We start from the raw sequence: 18577 nt of genomic DNA, 5'->3' as shown, positions 1-18577 counted from the left end.
CATAGCCTTCAGTTCACCAAAACCTGACCACAGAGATCATGATGGCAGCCCTCCTTTGTGAAACAATAAAATGAAAAGCCATTTCCACAAGACCTCTGTGTAAATCTACAAGGGAACTTCATCCTGGACTGAGGAAGAGGACTGGGGAGGAGGGGGCAATCTGGGGCACAGAGAACCAAGGGCCACCTGTCCGACGATGGACTTTAGTTTCAACACTCACCCTCCAGGAACTTCAAAATACACACAGACAAAGTGCTATGGACAAGATTTTTTTTTTTTTCAAAGAAATCACTGACGCCCTAGCAGCTCTTGTTTCTAAAGAGACACAAATGGATTATGTGTATAATGTTTCACAAAAACCCTAAAATACTATCACCCCAACTTGACACATGAAGAAACTGAGGGAGAGAAGTTTATCACATTGTGCAAGATTAGAGAGAGGCCACATCAGACACCGTATTTAAACCCAATCCCCTTCTCCACTGCTCACACTAGAAAGTGTGACATACAGCCCCTTTCCTGCCCTTTCCCTGCAATAAATCTCTGAAGAGTCTTTTCTGTGCCACCTGGAATCACAATCACATCAGTTTTCCACAAAGAACTTTGTCACTCCTTGGAGGACGTATCAAAATCTAAACAGTTGGGATGGGAGGAGAGATTTGCATTTTCTGTTTCTCAAAGGAAACATGGCTTTAAAAGAAACTGAAAAGCACTTACCTAGTCTATGGTCTCATTGTGCAGAGAAGGAAACGGACGCTGAGAAGAGATGAGGAAAGGGCCTTATTAACAAATATTGCCTGAGTGCAGCACCAAGCCAGCCCTGGGCACCACTGTGGGAAGATCTGGGAGGCCCAGGAGAATGAGTGTTAGAAAAAGGAAAGAGAAGAAGCATACAAGGCCCTGTCTCTACATCACCATAACATGGAGTTCCATCAACTTACCCAGTATGGGTGCAGCCAAAATTAAGGTGGGCTAGAGAGGTTATAGAAACTTTGAAGTCTCAATCATAGTGGAAATTCTAACATTTACTGTGTTTTTTTCCCAGTTCAAGCATCAGCTCAGTGGGTGAGCTGTACCAGGGACTACAGGAGGCCTGGAGTTCTCCCAAATACAGATCTCTGTTACCACGTGTGAAAACCATATACAGGCCCACCAGAAGTAAAACGCCCACAGATAAGATGGAATTACTGAAACTGAAAGCCGCCAAGCAGCATATATTAACTAGGAAAAACGATGCTGCTAGAAATGGACTCATGGACATAGAAACAAACTGTATTTAGCAGGCAGGAAAGGGGGGATTAACAGATACACATTAATAAATATAAAATAAATGACAAGGACCTGCTATATAGCACAGGGAACTATATTCAAGTTCTTGTAATGAGTTGTACTAAAAACAATCTAAAACTTATTTATATACATATGCATCTGTTTATAACTGAATCTCTCCTGTACACCTGAAACGAACATTGTAAGTTAACTACACTTCAATAAAAAATAATTAGAAAAATAAAAGCAAGTCATTAAAAAAATAAAAGAACACTGTAATCCCCTTAGCTGTAGGTGGTGGAGAATTCTGGTGGCAAGCACCAAGTCCACTGGATCACTCCAGCACTGACTGTCACCCTTTCTGACCATCAGAGTGTCACTTGGCTTCACTGAGGTTACTTTTCTCTTCTGTGAAAAGCTACAGTTGCAACTAAGAATGTATAGAATCTCATCATTCACAAGCCCAACAATTTGTGAGGACTTCCCATGGGCCAGGCTCTGGACAGATGAAAATTTAGGGTCTCAGATATATTCATCGGTAGAAGAAGTTTATGCCATAAAGACATTAATTATTCCTGTTTTTATAGACAGATTCAATGTAATTCTTATTAGAATTCCTACCAGATTTTTCATGGAATGTAACGAGTTAATTTATGGTCAGGAACAGCCAAGAAACTTCTTTAGAATCACCACTGGGGAAGGGTGGATAGGTCATTGATTTCCACTGTTCTTTCTGAAGTGATAAAAAACGTTCTGGAATAATAATGGTTGCAGCACTGTGAATATGCTAAAAGCTGCTGAATTGTACCATTTAAATGGATGGACTTCATGGTGTGTGAACAAAATCACAATAAAGCTGTTATATGAAAAAAAAATTTCTTGACAATTATTTTCCCCTCTATACAACTAGTGTGCCACACAATTTAAGAAAAACAAAAAGCCAAAACAAACCAAACTGTGCCAGGAGCTCTTTAGGACTGCAATGTCCCTGGGTCTCCAACGCCTCTGGTGGTGCTGTTCCTGTTAACACACACTAGCTGGGCTGGGCTAGTTAGGGACTGTAACTATCTTTCTAAAATCTACGGTCACACGTTTCACCCTGGGAGAGGGAAGCCTGGAGGATGTCACAGCCTCATGCCTTCAGCTCATTTTTAGCTGAACCAAGCCCTGCTTTCACCACTATAATCCCTCGCACTATAAAAACACGTGACATCATCAAGCACCGCCATCATAACACCTGAAATTGTTCAAGGAAATTACCTGGGGCAGAAACACTGAGGGAGGAGACGGAAGCTCCCTTAGCACTGACGCTCCCTTTTGCCAACTCCACCAGGAGAGGCTGGTATTTACAACCTGAGGCTCTCAGCCCAGGGAGCAGCGCCCACGCCACTGACCTGGTCCGCAGGGAGCGGGAAAGGGAGAGGAGGGCAGCCCCGGGGTCGTGGGGCAGGGAGATCTGGGTGGGGGACGCGTGCGGCAGCCCCGCTCGGAGGCCAGCCCCAGCCGCCCACCCCCGTCCGGGTCCGCAGACCCCGCCCGCGCGGGACACAGCCCGCACAGGTGTGGGGACGGGTCGGCGGCCGAGGAGAGGAAGCCCGGGAGGAGAGTTCTCGCAGGCGGGAGAGGGGAAGGGGACGCCAGCCGCGGACTGAGGGGAGCCCGGCTGGGGCGAGAGGCGGCAGGTGCACACCTGGCCCTGGACAGGTGTGACGGAGGCGCTGGGGCAGAGGGGCCTGGCCCGAGCAATTCAGCTGAACACACGTTGATTCGCGCCCTCGCGGGCTCTGACACGCGGACCACCCTCCCCCAGCAGCCTGAACATTTCCCGGGAGCCCCTACCTTGCACTTCCACTGCCGGAGGTCCCGGCCCCGGGCAGAAGCCAAAGGCCTAACGGGCGACAGGACTGAGAAGCCTTTGGGGCCGATCCGGCTCTGAGCTGGAGCTTCCAACCCGCGGTCCAGCTGGCACCGACTACGCATGCGCAGTCGTGCCAGCGACCCTCTGGTTTCTGCGAGAGAAGCTGGGGAAGTGAGGGAGGGAGAAAATGGGAGGAGGAAGGGAGGAGGGGAAAAGTGGAGGGAGGTAGATGGACAGGAGGTGCAGAGAGAACGGAGGGATCTGGAGAGGGGAGGGGAGTAGCAGAGATGGAGAGAATAAGCTTTACCTCCGGCGGCACCCCGAAACAGGCAGCAGTCCTGCCTCTGCACCCTTCTCTAACACTTCAAGGCCCGCAGCTCAAATTTTATCTCCCTGGTCCAGCCCTTCATTCGAGGCCTCTGCAGAACCCCTATGGGATCACGTCCGTTGCCCCCACGTGGAGAAGTGTTTCCTGTTGCTCTGGGAACCAAGCACCCGAGGGTGTTGTCGCTCAGAACTACCCTGGGAAGAGTACATATTCCCCTTTTACACGCTGGGAAACAGGCAGGCAAGATCTCTGCCTTAGCTCCACTATCCCAGGTTTTGAGCTGGCGGGGAGCGGGAGGTATAAAATCAGAGCCCCAGAGGGAGCATACTGCCTGAGTGTAGGTGCATAGTCCCCATCCCGCCTGATTAAACCACACCCCACCCTAGGGGAACCATCAAGGGCTCACAGTAGGTCCCTGGGTGTGGGAGAGCTGTCCTCATTTCCAGTGCCCAGCTTGCTGGGTAGATAGGAGTGTTACTGAGTCCAAATTCATTCTCCTCAGTGCAGGACAAGCCAGTAAGTTGGGAGACCAGGTGTTGGGGCATGGAATACCAAGTTTCTGTAGACCTTGATGGCAAAGTAATGTCCTGGAAAACCATCTCCCCAAGTCAGAATTCAGGCTTCTTTCCTACGTGCTTGGTTGCAGCAAATTCTTGGTGTAGGAATTCTTTTTTTTAAAATCCTTTGTTCTTGCAGCTATCCGCCTGAGTCAAATCTCTGTAAACCTCCAGCAAAACAAACGTTATTTTCTATTCTGCAACTTGTTATCTTTTTATGAATGAAAAAGTGTTAAATATCTTTAAAGGTCAGAGCCTTCAGAATAGGCTCTCCTGTATATTTCAGGCTCTAGGCAACATTGTTTCACAAGCAAGATGAAGCCTAGGAGACAGAGTACAGGGTTAAAGTCAAAGGAAAAGTTCTAGTATGGAGTCAGATTTGTTCTTTTCTATTACCCGGGCAGAAGGCACTTGAGGATTTAAACCCCTATAAGTTAAAAATAAGTAAACGTTTAAAGGAATTTGCATACATAGGTGGGAATATGCAAAGCATATCTGGAAAAGCACAAAAAGAATAGTAAACAGTGGCATCTCCAGGGAGGGCTGAAAGAACAGAGGATGAGCGAAAACTTCTTTCACTTGTGTATTTTTGTGCTCTGTTTGAATTTTTTTAACCATATGCATGTATTTCTTTTTCAGTTAAAAAAATTGAAATGGAGCAAAGGAGTAACTAGCACAGCAAATACAACAGCCATGGATTCACTGAGCCATCACTGTTAATTTAAGCCAGGAAACATTTATTGACTCTCTCCTATGTGCCCAGTGCTTTTTTAAGACTTCTTTTATTATTATTATTTTTATTTTTATTTTTAATTTATTTTATAAAATAATAACATGCTATCCCTCAACCTTGCCAAGGGCTGGTGGAAAACCAACTGAGTTTTTCTTGAGTTGTTTTCCAAGGAGTAGATATGAGTTATAACCCGAACACATCTTCCGGGCAAAACAGTCGGAGTGGTTTTCCAGCAGGCCAGACAGCTGTGAAGGGTTTACCATAGAGGAGCCCAGAGGCTGAGAGAGAAAGCCTCCAGGACCCTACAAAAAGCTGCCCAAAGTGCCTTCTCCATGGCACTACTGAAATAGGAAAGAACAAATCTTACTCCATATTAGATCTGTTCGTTTGACTTTAAACCTGTGCCCTTTTTCCTAGGTTTAGTCTTGTTCGTTCTGCACCTTTTGTAAAACAATGTTGCCTAAAGCCTGAAATATACAGGAGACCCTATCCTCAAGGCTCTGACTTTAAAGGAAATTAACACTTTTCCATTCGTATAAAGATAACAAGTTACAAAATAGAAATAACATTTGTTTGTTGGAGGTTTACACGGATCTGACCCAGGTGAAGAGCTGCAAGAACAGAAGATTCTAACAACAAAGAATTCATAAAAGAAGTTTGCAACAACCAAGCATTCCTGCTTCCCCTTTTTAATATAAAAAGATCCTGAATTCTGACTTTGGGAGATGGTTTTCCAGGACATTTGACTTCCATCTTCTCATCTGGCTTTCCAAATTAAAGTTGCTGTTTCTTGCCGCAAAACCTGCTCTCCCGATTTACTGGCCTGTAATGCACAAGCAGAACAAGTATGGACTTGGAAAGACAAACATACATTGAAAGTACCCATTTGGTATTTTAAATGACCTGCTTCCACTCGTCTTCCTGACGTTTTCTTCTCTTGACAACTCCTGCTATGTGTATGAAAACCCTGCCATGTGGACACATTTACATCTCTAGCCACTACCCTTCCAGGTAAGAACTGATGCCAAGAAGTCAATGGAAGTTGCTAGAATGTATTACCTGGCCAGAAAAGAGCAGAAGTGGGTTCTGGCTGATGTTCAGGAGCAGGCTGGGACACCTGACAAGATGTCATATGTACGGATAGACAGCTGAGCACCAAAGGAGAAGCTTCTAAGCCTCCATAAGGGACTTGTTGGATAGGAAGGAAAAGTCCCAGCCTATAGCTCTGATCCCACCACAAGCTTCCTGGGCGAGGCTGCACAAGTCACTTAAATTCTCTAGGCCCGTGCTGCCCACCATGGGAGCCACCAGCCACATTCAGGATTATGAAGTTATTCTGTAGCCAGACAGAATTATAAATACACATTTTATTGCAAAAGTTCAGCAAGTATAATATTTAAAAACATTATTGGTTATCTTGCCCTAACGAGTTATTTTTGTATGTCTAGCTTTCTGTGGTTTGCAAAGCCTGCGACTAATGATTCCCTTACAGTGAGGTATTTTGAAATTATAAGTTACTGGACACAGTACCCTCATATCACACTTGAAAAAAATTGATCCACATAAGCAAGGTGATCTGACTTAGTAGTTATGAGCAGGGGCTCTGTGGTCAGCCTGCCTGAGTATAAATTCTCACTCTGCCTCCAGGGGGTTCTGTGTGAATCTTGGAAAAATTATTGTTGTTGTTGTTGTTGTTGTTATTTGTGCCTCTTTTTCCTTCCCTTTTAAATAGCGAGAAATATGTAGACTCTATCTCGTACCGCGTTGCCAGGATTAAATGGGTAAACGTCTGTGCTGCCCACTTCCCTGGGTTTCAGCATTCTCCAGGCAATCAGTGCCAAACTCAGAGGCATTCTCCCCTGTCTTCGTCAGTCTGGGATGCTGTAACAAATTACCGTGGGTCGGGTGGCTTAAACAACCAGCATGTTCCTTAAGTTTTGGAGACTGAGGTCAATGTATCTGGGAGAGAATAGCCTTCATGGCTCGAAGATGGCTGTCTTCCCTCTATCTTCATGGGCCAGAGAGCAGAGAGAAGCAAGCAATCTGGGACCCTTTATAACGGCACTAATCCCATTCATGAGGGCTCTACTCTCATGACTTCACTTTATCCTAGTAATCACCTCCCAAAGGCCCCGCCTCCCATACCATCACCCTGGGAGATGGGGTTTTGACATATGGATTTTGAGGGGATGCAAACATTCAGCCCACACATCGGCTAACTCTCCCCAACATGCAGTCATCAAACCTGGAGCTAATATCAAAGTAATGTTTATATCCCTCTGCACATTTCCATTCCTGCATCCACTAACACTGAAGCCCTGTTATTTTACTCCTTATTTTTCTGGTAGAGATTTAATTGATTCCTCTAATCCAATGCTCTCCTCACTCCAAACAGTCGTCTTAACAGCCCTGCCAGGTAGGTCTTCCTTAAGACACCTTCCCACTGCACCTGGTTGTTTTTCAGTATAAATGTCAGAATCCTCTCCACACCCCAGCCTAGACCTTTAATCCCTTACACTACCGCCCACTATGTTATTTTTCTATTACCACTGTAACAAATTTCCATAAGCTTAACAACTTAAACCAGCACAGATTTATCACCTTATGGCTGTGGAGGTCAGAGATCCAACACAGTTCTCATTGAGCTAAATTCAACTTAACAGCAGGGTTCCTTCCTTCTAGAGGATCTAGAAGAGAATGTTTCCTTGTTTTTGGTTTTTTTTCTAGCTTTCAGAGGTTACCCAACTTCCTTAGCTTGTGCCCCACGACTTCCTCCATTTTCATGGCCAGCAGCCTTTCTGAACACTGCTCCATGGCTACACCTCCCTCTGAGTTTAAACTCAGCTGGGCTATGTCCTCCATTTTAAGGACCCTTGTGATTACATTGGGCCCACCTGGACAATCCAGGCTACTCACCCTATTGTCTCATCTCAGGATCCCCTTCTCCCCTCCCACTCAGGCATTATGTATGTGGCTGTGACATTCACCTTGTGTGACATTTCCTCTCATGAGCAATTTAAGGTTCAAGGCACTTATGAATGACTTTTTGTTTTTCTTTCTTAGTCTTTCTACATTCAGTATGTGTGGTGAGATTATATGAATCCTTTTTATTTGTGGCCCTCCACTAATCTTTAATAATGTATCACGGGTTTAAAAGGCTAATAGACAATTTAGAAGACAGAAATCCTCTAAGATTTTTCTCCTAATATAATCTGTCATCCCTTTTACCATGTACAGAAACATGTCACAGTTGGCTAACCTGTGGCGGGGGAGGGACATGATTCTGCCAACACACTCCCCTCATTCTCACCAATTTGATGATCGGCTAACCAAGGATCTATGCTCCCCGCTTCGCTCACTTCCTCCTCCTTTTCACTGACTATTCTGTTCCCACTGCTACCTTCATTCACCACATCAGGATTTCATGACCATATTCTTCTCTAAATAAAGTGGATTTCTTGCATCTAATGTCTGATAACTGTTCTTATTGTATATGCACACACTGACCTACACATAACTCCACCGATCTCTTTATTTTCCTAGAATCGTCCAGAGGAATCAGTTCCATGATGATGATGATGATGATACTGACAGTGATGACAAGGGCCTCTCAAGGATTCTGATAAAGAGGGAATCAATAAAGAGAGGGAATCATTTAAAAAATTGCCCCAGAAACCGGCTTAAAAGTAAATAACTGCTAAAGTGTTTAATGAAATTGACTAATATTTAACTATTTTTAAAACTTTGTAACACTGAATTTAAAATTTTAATGGGAATTTTCATTCACCCCTAACCAAGATTCAACTCCAGGACCAAAATCTAAGGAATTCTATCTTCTAACAAATTGTCCACTAGCCTTTTAAACACGTGATCCTTTAAAAAGGGTAATTGCTGGGCTGAAAATAAGCAGGATTCATATAATCTCACCAGACACAGTGAATGTGGAAAGACCAAGGGAGAAAAACAAAAAGCCATTCATAATGTCTTGAAACTTACGTTGCACAGAGGAGAAAATTTTAGCCAAGTTGAGTGTCACATCAACATGACGCCTGAGTGGGATGGGGAAGCTGATCTGCCTCATCAGACATTTATGCTGATTTGTTAGATGCCAACACAGTTTCCTCATTGGATTTGCTTCTAATAATTATGGAAGAGTTTAGGCTCTACCAAAAGCAGACTAAACATTTTCCCCTGCCGCCAAATCTCTGGACTGAATGTCCCCAAAAGAAGGACATGATTATGTTTCATAGGGAAGTCTTCTTGAGAAGCAACAGGCTTTTCAAGGGCAGAACTGCATGTCCCCCCATGGAGGGCTGGAGGAGGGCTAGATGGGACACTAGAAAAACAGCAGGAGTGAGTTCAGATACTGCTTCTCAGGTCGCCAAAGTCAGCAGTGCTATCTCTAAGGATATGTCATTCTCCCAAAATTTCCATGAGTGAAGGAGCCTGTGAACACTAAGGAGGTTTTTAAGACACAGCAGCACATAATTTACATCACAACTCAATTACAGTATGTTTTGATATTTGGAAAATAATTAGCCATTGCTCTTTGAAACTGCAGCAGTAACAATAGAAATAAAAAAGACTGAGACGTCTTGGAGACAACAATCAATAAACAATTCTAAATCTGCAGGATTTCTTGACAATATGCAAGCAATTAGCTAGATGTGTGCTGCAGACACCTCTTACTGCAGGGCTCACTGCTGCAAAGCATAGAACTAGTTTTCTCAGCAGATATAGGGAACCAAGTCAAGATTCCTAATTTTGAGAGATTTACCATATGGCTGGAAAGATCAGACAAGTACATACAGCCAAATATGAATAAATGTAATCAAATAATATGAAATGTGAATGGAGCCAGAAGAAAGACAAATTCCTTTCACCTGGGATCTAGAGAGACTTCTGAAAATGCGGCTTTGGAGATGGCCAAAGACATGGGTGGAATTTTGGTAGAACAGGATGTAAGGAATTTAGAAACTGATTGTAAAATTCATATAAAAATGCAAAGGATCCCAAATATCCAAAACAACTTTGAACAAGAAAAACAAAGTTGGAAAACTTACACTATCTAATTTTCAGACTTTATTTTATAAAGCTACAGTAATCAGAATGTATGCTGTTGGTGTAAAACAGGAAAATAGAATAATGGAACAGAATAGAAAGTTCAGAACTAAACAAACACTTATATAGACAATTGATTCTCAAAAAGGATGCAGTGGAGAAAAGGATCTTTTCAACAATTAGTGAGGGAATTGTTAGACAGTGATATGCAAAAAAAAAAATGAACTTTGATCCACACCTCACAAAATATACAAAAATTAACTCAAAGTGGATCATAGATTTTAATAAGAAATCTAAAACTATAAAACAGCTAGTAGAAAAAGCATAGGCTTAAGCTTTTTGGCCTTGGGTTTGGCAAATATTTCTTTGCTATGACACCAAAAGTATCATCTATTTTAAAAAGTAACTGATAGAGTGAACTTTACAGAAATGAAGACTCTTCAAAGCTCTTCTAAACACTGCTAAGCAAATGAAAAGACAAGCTATAGACAGAAGCTATTTGCAGATCATATGTCTGGTAAAGGTCTCTGTTTGTGTCTGATCCAGAATAAAAACATTTCAAAACACAATAATAATGCAAACACCTGAATGAATGAATGAGGCCAGAAAACACACTTCAATAAAGATATCCAGATGGATAATAAGCATATGAAAAGATGCTGATTAAAGATGCCATTAGTCATTATAGAAATGCTTTTAAAAATCACAGTGAGATACTAGTTCACATATATACTAGAATGTATACGATTAGAAAGATCGACCTTACAAAGTGCTGGCAAGGAAGTAGAGCAACCAGAACTGATACATACCACGAGGAATTTACAATAGCACAACCATTTTGGAAAACTGTTTAACAGTTTCCTTAAAAAAGGTAAACACCTATCTACCATTTAACCCAGATATTTCTCATCTGATGCTTTAGAAAATAAAAGTGTATGTCCATAAAAAGACTTGTAACCAAATATTCACTGCAATATTATTTATAATAGCTCAAGTTGGAAATAACCCACGCATCCATCAAGAAGTAAATGGAGAAACAAAGGATGGTCTAACCAAACACTGTTCGCAATAAACTCTTCAGGAAAAACTCAGCATTAAGCAATACTCTGCTATGAGAAAAATAAGCTATTAATACAGCAACACATATGACTCTCAAAATAATTACACTGAATGAAAGAAGTTAGACAACATAGAGTAGATACTGCATGAATCCATTCATACAACGATCTTGAGAATGCAAACCAGTATGTTGTGATAGAAAGCAGATCAATGGTTTCCAGGGGAATAGACGGGGAGGGAGGGAGGGACAACAAAATGCAGGAGAAGAGTTTTGTGGGTGATGGGTATGTTCACTGTCTTGAATGTGGTCATGGTTCCTTGGGGATATACTTATGTCAAAACGCATTAAGTTGTACACTTTAAATCTGTGAAAATTATTTTGCCAAGTATACCTCAAAGCTGTCTTAAGAAAAAAGGCACTTTTGTCGACGCAACTCAGGGCCTTATTGGAGTGAGATGATCAGTCTCTCACCCTGTCTGCCTAACGGGAAGGTAGAAAACCTCTTACAGAAGATAAGATATGGATTTTTCATTTGCAGTGTCTGCCATGTAATAAAGAATTTCTAGACATGCAACATGTCAAGACTATATGATGGATAAAATGAGAATAAGAAATATTAGACAAAGGATGCAAACCCCCAGGTGATGTAAGCATCAGAGTTACCAATAAAGGCTATAAAACACTTTTAATATAATCAAGAAAATAAGGAAATGATGGGAGAACAGATAACAGGGTCAAGACTTTCACCAGAGAAATATATTGGAATGTATTTTTAAGAAAAATCAAACAGATACTCTAGAACTGAAGCTTTCAGCTCTGGAAACAGGTAAACAGAGCTAATTAGGATCCCTTTTAAGTAAAACTTTCAGTAATGCCGTATAAAATACAACAACAAAAGTAACACAGAGATAACTATGGAGAGAGAAGTTCCCAGGTGACAATAAAAAGAGGACACTTAACGCAAAAATGGTAATCTTGTGAGCTGATGCCACAGCACCCTGGAGGGAAGGGGTTTTCATCTGCACATAAATAGGGATACAATGTCCATTAAGAAAAAGGGCCCATACCAGATGTAGAAGTCTTCCTTTATAGAAACCTCTGCATAAGACGTATTGGACGACTTGACTCTTCACTGAAAGGAAGACTCAAAGTTCTCCACCTGTGCACGCAGGAAAGGGGTGAAACAGCCTGTTCTCTAGGGAAAAACAAAATCTTCCTTAAAAATATCTAATCTCCACGCCCCTGCTTTATATGAATGTGGAATCCATATTGATACTCCACTTAAGATTCCGGAATTCCCAAACTGAAAAATATAATTCAAGGTTGAACATATCACCTGGAGCCTTAGGATAAGCAACACAAAATTGTTCTCTAGGGAAACTTTATAAACCAGGATGTAGGGACAATCATAGGAAAAAAATTGTACTCACTATAGAGAAACTCCCACAACTCTACACACACACAGACACACAACTATAAACAGAAGAAAATAAATGCCACAGGGAAGAAAGAGCTCACCGTAAAACACAGGATGATTAATATTCCAGAGCCTAAAATTATGAAACAATCTAAGAGAGAGCATAAAATAAGTATGACTGAATCATTAAAAGATAAAATGAATCTTATGTAACATAATGAACAATCAGGACATCATGTAAAAGAAAGCAGATCAATTTTTTTATAGAGCTAAACAGAACTTATGGAAACAAACTACAGATATCATTTGGTATATAAAATTCAATGTATGGGTTAAGTAACATTTTAATCTTCAATATCTAGGGTGTTCATTAAAATTCAACAGTAATCTCTAAAGTAATTGTTTAAAAAGAGAATAAAAATAAAGAAGTCAAAATGAAGAATGCAAAATACGCCGGTCACTATTCTAAGTTCTCCATCCATTTTATCACTTAATGCTTACAGTCTTTGAGGTGGATAGTACCACTTTTTGTATATGAAGAAAGTGAGTCTCAAAGGGATTACATATCCTGGTTACATGGTTAGCAAGGGAGGGAACCAAGCTCAGATAGGCTGCCTCTACACGCCATGCTCTTAACCATGACTGCAAGGGATATAACCGGCAGAAGAAAAGCAGCGCAAAGCAAATAGAAATCACAAAACAAGATGCCAGAAATACAACATCATCACTAATCACAATGTATTTAGATGAAATAATGAGTTAAAAGATTTACAGATTTCATTTGTTTACCTGAGACAAAGCAGAATTAAAACTTACAACTGGTTGAAAGCTTAGAAGAATACCAGAAAGAAGTCAAAAGTTAGAGCCAGAAAAAGAGACACCTGAGAAATACTAATCAATGGAAAGGGAATCACTCAAGACTCCCACAGGTTCATAGGTACCTGAAACCCACCTTGGCCTGACACTTACCAGCTCTGTGCCTGAGCAAAACACTCAATCCCCCGGAATCTTCGTTCACTCACCTGTGAATGTAAGGAACGATCCCTCCTTCCATCCGGCCAATTTGTATTGACTGCTGTGCCACGGGTACTGGTCAAGACACCTGAGGTCCGTCAGTGAACAAATAAGGATCCTTGTCCCTGTAGGACTGAGGAAGAGCAGAACATAAACTACAGTCGTGACAGTCATGTGAAATATATGGTATTCTAGAAGGTGATAGAAATAATATGATCAGGGAGAGGGGGTTTCTGGGGCAGAGACAAGGGGAAGGCAGTTTCCAGTTTAAAATGAGATGGCCAGAGCAGGCCTCACTGAGGACCTTGAGAAGGGGGTGCTAGTTGCTGAGCTTCCTCTAACACAGCACCGCACACTGGGTGACGGGAACTACAGAGGCTCACTGTCTCACAGCCCTGGGGGTGGGGAGTCTGCAGGCAGGGTGTCAGCAGGGCTGGTTCCTCCTGAGGGCTGGGAGGGAGAGGCTGGTCCAGGCCTCTCTCCTTGGCTTGGAGACGACAGTCTTCTCTCCACATTTCATCACGTCATCTCCCATGTACACGTATCTCTGTGTCCACATTGCCCCTTTTTATCAGGACACAAGTCATACTGGATTAAGGCCCACCCTAATGACCTCTTCTTAACCAATGACCTCTGCAACAACCCTATTACCAAATGGGGTCATGTTCTGTAGTCCTGGCGGTTAGGACTTCAGCATATGAGTTTGACAGAGACCGGCCAGGGCAACAGGCCTGTGGGTGCAAGTCTGATGTCCCCAAGGGCCAGCAGGGAGGCCAGTGTTGCTGGAGCAGAGTGAGCCAGGGAGAAAACCGGAGATGAGCTCAGCTTGGGGAGGGGGAGGAAACCTGTAAGGTCACCATAAGGACTCTCGCTTCTTCACTGTGTGAAATGAGAAGCCATTGCAGGATTTTGAGCAGAGAAGATCACACCCAGGGTCTCACTCATGCCTGACTTAGGCGATGAGGATGAAAATATTTAGGCTTTTGAGCTGATAATACATAGACTACATGTTGGACTTTGAGTTGATGGTGTAGTAAATGAGACTCTGGAGGGTGTTGGGATGAGGTGGATGCATTTTGCATGTGGGATGGACAAGAACCAGTGGAGCCAAAGGGAAGAACTTTGCAGAATAATGGCCCCCAATATGTCCACGGTCTGATCCCTAGAACCTGGGAATATGTCACTGTGCATGGCAAAAGGGACTCTGCAGGTGTGACTGTCAAGGACCTTGGGATGGCAGATCACTGTGGGAAAGCAAACGTCATCACAGAGGTCCTTAGAGGAGAGAGGCAGATTGGTCAGAGACAGAGATGTGAAGTGGCAGCAGAAGTCACAGTGACACAGGGCCCTGGGCCAAGGAGTATGAGCACCTATGCAAGCTGGGAAAGGTAGGAAGATGAATCCCTCCCAAGAGCCTCGGTGTGGAACGTAGCCTTGGCCACACGTTGGTTTTAGTCCACTGACATTGACTTTGCACTTCTGCACCCTAGAACAGTGAGAAGATGAATGTGTATTGCTTTAAACCACTGAGTCTGTGGTCCTTTGTTACAACAGCAATAGGAAAGGAACTCAGGAACCAACATGAACATGAACCACTGGCTGTCTGCTGTGCTGGCAGGAAGTCCTTAGTCTCTGATCCTGGGGGAGTCTCCTGTCTTCTGGCAGCATCCACAAACTACCTCATGCTAACTTGACAGCTTGCAGGTGGTCAAATCATAACCCTGCACAGCTCTTGATATTTAGTTAATAAAAAAGATGGTGTCATCATGGGTATTTTTCCATTTTTAAATACACTTCAGTCTTCTAATTGAGAGACCATGTAAATAGTTTTTAATCTTAATAATAAATAACTGTGGTTTTATTTGGTTACTTAAATTATGAATAATAATATTCACATTAGTAAAAGTTATTAAAATCAACATTCTTCAATGAAAATATCAAGTTTCTTTTTGCATGAACATGTATTAACTACAAGAAATGTTCCATGCTTTGTTCTACGAATTAGTGATAGGGTCTTAAAGAATAATATTTTCCTCAAAAGATATTATAGCAAGGGGATTCCTTTTGGTGGAACAGTTCCTACATAAAATCTGGTGCATGGCTCAGGCCACAGGGAAACTAGAAATGATAGAAATCAGGAGGCATTATAAACACAGAACAATTTTTAAAGGAATTAAAAAACTGGATGTGTGAAAACAAAGAATCAGAGAATATTCTGGTGAAATAAAAGTATTTTTCAGCTTAAGCAAGACACTGGGTGAATAAATCTAAAATGAAAAAACCACCCAGAGATTAGCAGCGAGTCATGCATGCAGTGTGACTGATCAAAACCAAGTTGTTTCAAAACCAGTGTTCAGGCTTGCTGCCTTCATGAATCAAGTCCGTGTGGCACCAGGCCACCTTGAATACATGTTGATGAGGTATTTATAAGCCCTTCAACATCCCAGCTCCAAGCCCACACACACGAGCCAGACGACCATCACCTACACATCTGCAAAACACACAGCATGGTGAATAGCACTTTTCTTGCTCAGTAGCCGGTGGCAGGGTAGTGTGAGCAGACAGATATACAGGGACACAGGGACACAGAGGCACCTCCCCTCACTCAGCTGAAAAACTTCCGTGCATTCCTGGGGACAGGATTGTCATAAAGTGCACCATGCATTGATCCTCCTCCTAGGAAAGAAACGACAGTGTTGTCCTCAGGTTTGAGCAAGGGTGGCCAGGGGATCTCAGAAGAGCTGTTTCAGCACAACCAATGGAAATGTCGGCCACCGTGACCACGAGAGACAAGTCTCCTTCCATCCCGGTAGGCACTTGGGCTTCTGATAGAACTGGGCTCAGTAAAGGGTTGAGTAGAAGGCACAGACCTGAGGGGTGCCCCAGCAAGAGACAGGAGGTAGGGCCTGGTTTATGCTGCCATCAGGAATTTTCAAAACAGCAGAGCTGAGATGGATCATCTACCCCAGACTCCTAGCCTTAAGGTTAAAAGGGTGGCAGCCCTGACAGGCAAAGCAACATGCTAAAGGCAGAGCGTGGTAGTGACAGCGCCAGATGAAACGCACCGTGCCAACCCCATTCAAGGCCACTGACACTGAGGATGGGGCCAGGTTTCCAAGTAGGAGAATGAAACAGTGTAAATACTTTGTTCCCCCCAAAACCCCAAATTTTTTTTTAAAGGCACAAAAACTCACCTTAACTAGCTCTCTTCTGAGGGGGCTCTCTTCTGTCTCTGTCTTTCTGTCTGTCTCCATTTCCCTCTCTCAGACACAAACACATACAATTTTGTGAAAGGGCAATTCCTGCCATACAAAGACAGACTTCACATCTTCAGAAAGACACTTGACAAAGCACGTTTCTCAATTCAAGTCTTTGTGTGAGGTCTGAGCAAATGGCTTATTTTCTAGAACAATCGGTGGTTCCAAAATCAGGAGATCATCTTCCCCAACGGAAGAGTTCTGGTCTGTATTGATGAAGTTGGGGATGTCACATTTCATGAGCCTGTTCAGCTCCTCCTCTGGCCACCTGCTGCATCTGAAGGCTTCCTGGAGCCGAATATCACTGTCAAGGGCAATGGTTGAGATACCAGCTTTGGCCTTGTCCAAGTGGTCCACTTCATTGATGTAGCAGGGAAAGAGGGACCTAGATTCGTCATTGCCCTGCCAGAGAACACCTTGGGCACCAGCGGTCTTCCAAAGCCTGACACAAAGCTGTTAAGTCTGAATCTCTTCTCGGGAGACTCTGCATTGCTATAAAGAATACCAAAATAAAAGATCGCTCACACTCTAGCTCGGTGACCTGAAGAATCATAGTTTTTGCCATCTACTGAGAGTAAATCCCTGCACAGAGCACGCTTACAAGCACTGGAAGTGAGAGACATCACTTCTGAACACATACAATTAAACCCAAGGCAAAAGTCTCAAGTGAGGGCCCTAGGACCATCCTGAAAAGACATCGCTCCCTGAGAATCCTCAATATTGGTGCCTCGAACACCAGTGTTTCTCAGTGGGACACTCAGATAATCTTCACCAGAATTAAAGTCCTTTTAAAAATGCAGAATTCTGGGGTACACACCCTCAGAGCCTCCAGAGGTAGGGACCGGTAGTCTGTATTTTCATAGCCACCAAGATCACTAACCATGCTCAGGTTTAGCAGCGCGGTCTACATCGGGTCACCTGAGCATCGACAATGCTGTCTCACGGGGTGGGGGGGCCATGTGTGTCAGGGTGCTGTCCTACCCACGTGTCTCCCCTGATTCTCAGAACTGACAGTGCAGCCCCATTGGGCAAGAAATACCACCATTTCACAATGCATACGCAGGGCGCCCGACTGACAGATACAATCAGTGATAGGAGAGGGGACAAAATTCAGGTTCCTGATCCCTTGTTTCACTTACTGTGGGACAAATGATCAGTTCAAGGGTAATAAATCAGTGAATGAGTGAATAACATGACTCTCGTTAGTCCAATGAGTGCCTGGAAGAGCGAGCCTAGGCACACTGAGAACCATAACAGCCCATCTACTTAATTTCCATCCTCCTCAGATTTATGTAAAGGTTACTTCCACCCAGGCAGTGACTCCTTAAAGGCAAGAATCATGTCTGAACAAACTCTCAAATCCAGAACAGAACAACTAGGCTCTGGAGTCTGTGTTTAGCGAGTGTTGAATCTCAGTGATTCCAGCTCTTACACCTTGCCTTCCCATCCCACCCCTCACGATATGGCCCTTATGACCAGTTCTCCCGGGGCTGGGGCCACGGAACCCATTTACAGGACTGGAAGAATCTGATCATATAAACCATCCCCCAGATTATCATCAAGAGTCACCTGCATTTCAGGAATCGGTAATCCCAGAAGCTTTGCAGTTCAGGCAGGTGAGGGACTTTTATATCAGCTGTGTCTTCTACTGTGACTGCCTGGGTAACATCAGACAAGGAATTATCAAAAGCCTGAGCTTTTCCTTTCAGGAATAATCTACTAAACAAATCTCGTTGACCACTCAACAAATGTGATGTAAAGATCAATGATTTACACAAGAGTACAACATTCACTAGGTCGTTGATTTTGAATCCGACAAAAATCATTTGAGAAAGATTGACAGAAGGTAGCTTTAATGCAAATTTACGTATTCTTACCTTTCAGTAAATCATCTTCTTCCCCTACTTATCACTTCACCCAAGTTTAAAAGATGTTTGAGAACAGGGATGGGTGTGCCAGCAATCTGTGACCCAATAACCTAAAATGTCACCTAGGAAAAAGAGGGAAGTAACATATTTTTAAA

At 43.0% G+C, this 18577-nt stretch overlaps 2 long non-coding RNA genes across 2 annotated transcripts; both read right to left on the bottom strand.

Annotated features, from left to right (window-relative positions):
* Positions 1-8259: 8259 nt before the first annotated feature.
* Positions 8260-12033, bottom strand: LOC140693911 (uncharacterized). The gene is made up of 2 exons (XR_012069616.1): positions 11934-12033; positions 8260-8364 (listed from the first exon to the last, which is right to left on the bottom strand). It is a non-coding gene; the product is annotated as an uncharacterized lncRNA (long non-coding RNA).
* Positions 12034-13368: 1335 nt separating this feature from the next.
* LOC140693908 (uncharacterized) lies at positions 13369-16751 on the bottom strand. The gene is made up of 3 exons (XR_012069612.1): positions 16492-16751; positions 15785-15973; positions 13369-13430 (listed from the first exon to the last, which is right to left on the bottom strand). It is a non-coding gene; the product is annotated as an uncharacterized lncRNA (long non-coding RNA).
* Between the last annotated feature and the right edge of the window lie 1826 nt (positions 16752-18577).

Source organism: Vicugna pacos, unplaced genomic scaffold, assembly GCF_048564905.1.
Source record: "Vicugna pacos unplaced genomic scaffold, VicPac4 scaffold_20, whole genome shotgun sequence".
NCBI lineage: Eukaryota > Metazoa > Chordata > Mammalia > Artiodactyla > Camelidae > Vicugna > Vicugna pacos.
This window is presented reverse-complemented; position numbering and strand designations above follow the sequence as displayed.